General features: G+C 43.0%; 1 pseudogene; it reads left to right on the top strand.

The window, feature by feature from the left end:
- Positions 1 to 722: 722 nt before the first annotated feature.
- Positions 723 to 840, top strand: LOC126482804 (5S ribosomal RNA; annotated as a pseudogene).
- The last annotated feature ends 1,192 nt before the right edge of the window (positions 841 to 2,032 follow it).

The following is a 2,032-nucleotide window of genomic DNA, read 5'->3' as shown; positions in this document are numbered from 1 at the left end:
ACATCATTAACGCACCTTGTACCTCACATGAATTTCTTAGTTGCGGTCCTTCTGCCACGTGGGTCGCCACGTTGCTGTTTGAAGCGTCGCCGAACTCCAGGGCGCCACGCTTTTGCACCTTTACACAAAAGTCTTTTAGGCATCTTTGAGCCAAATTTAAAACATACACATTGCAATGGGAGACAAAGGTTTACGAAACAGTGACACTTTAAGTGTGTTGTGCAGAGTAATTCCATGACATAAGAAATCGTGATAATTCGAACGATTGTCAACTAATTTTATTCAGTTTTCGTGCTGCACTTTTTATGTTACACTCTCCTGTCTGTGAATAACCCTGAAATAATGCACGACCAAGAATTGATACAAGCTCGAAGCCCCCTGCTAATCTGATGTGCTATGAATCACACATTTATGAGGAGTATTCCGGTTTGGGTTGAACAAATTTTTTGTGTCAGTTGTTTTATTTAGCGCGAGGTGCCCACTTTTACTCATGAGCTATAGTTGTGGCGTTGTAATTCTTATATTCGCGCAGCTCCCCCCGTCGGAGGTTCGAGTCCTCCCTCGGGCATGGGTGTGTGTATTGTACTTAGCGTAAGTTTAACTTAGATTAAGTAGTTTAAGTAGTGGGTAAGCCGAGGGACCGATGACCTTAGCAGTTTGGTCCAATAGTACTTACCGCAAACTTCCAAAATTCATATATGTGCATTGTTGGTTTGCATGGGGGCAACGGCCTTGCCGCAGTGGATACACCGGTTCCCGTCAGATCACCGAAGTTAAGCGCTGTCGGGCGTGGCCGGCACTTGAATGAGTAACCATCCGGGCCGCCATGCGCTGTTGCCATTTTTCGGGGTGTTCTCAGCCTCGTGATGCCAATTGAGGAGCTACTCGAGCAAATAGTAGTGGCCTGGTCAAAGAAAACGATAATATCGACCAGGAGAGCGGTGTGGTGACCACATGCCCGTCCTATCCGCATCCTCAGCTGAGGATGACAGGGTGGTCGGATGGTCCCGATGGGCCTCTTGTGGCCTGAAGACGGAGTGCTGGTTTGCATGAATATCGCTTTGCCTGGATGTGGCGCTCCATTGGGGTAATTTCACAGTCCAGTAAGTTATTGAATGTATTCATTTTTAAAGCGGATGTCGAGGTCGTTTTATGTCTTATACTGATGGTCATTATGGGAGACTTGGACATCAATTTTTTTCTTCTTCCAAATGTTTGGAGTAAATGAGGATTATGTGGAACGTCTCATGTGTAACAAGGATATTAGGTCGTTTCAGGTTACTTTTTCCGCAAAGAGGCGATGTTATGTACTGATTTGAGAACGACACTTACTTTGAAAATTCGAGGCTAGTGGTCTGCGGTATTTTACTTAATTATAAACTTTGTTGTAAATCCTTTATACGATTTTTTGCTCACATGTTAAGGGCAGGTAATCGTACTGTTAATAACTGGTATCCACTTCGTTGACAGGTTTCTTTGACAGTGCAAGTGGCAAATAGGGAACCCTGGTAAACATGGAAATAGATGAATCTACTTTTGCGAAGATGAAGTAAGGACGTGAGAGGAAAAAGGAAAATTGTATGTACTTTTTGTTTCGGGATATCGGTGCTCTGATGTTTTTTACGGGTTTTCACTAGTAGACATAAGCGCGTCCTTCTCGTGTTAATAGAAGGATATGCTCATGAGGGTTCCAGCATGATTTCAGATTAATTTGCGGTATAAAAAGATTTGAATAAAAGGCGATTTTATTCTTTGTTATTTAATCATAGCGAAAACTTTAATACTTATAAGACAGGGATTAGTATCAGCAACGTTGTGGATTAATAAGAGTTCGTTAAATCGGTACTGGTAACAGACAAAGAGTCGCCCTTTTGCCTCGTGGTCTCATTTTTATGGCTACTGGTGGCGGAAGAGTCTACCTCAAAATTTCTGTCCCATTTAGTGTTTTGTGAGGTTTATGGGAAAGCAGTGTAGCCTAAATGTTGTCAGACGTGTTGTGTGTGGAAGGGCTGGCGGGGTTATTTATTGTAAG

Source organism: Schistocerca serialis, chromosome 5 (assembly GCF_023864345.2).
Source record: "Schistocerca serialis cubense isolate TAMUIC-IGC-003099 chromosome 5, iqSchSeri2.2, whole genome shotgun sequence".
Taxonomy (NCBI): domain Eukaryota; kingdom Metazoa; phylum Arthropoda; class Insecta; order Orthoptera; family Acrididae; genus Schistocerca; species Schistocerca serialis.
This window is presented reverse-complemented; position numbering and strand designations above follow the sequence as displayed.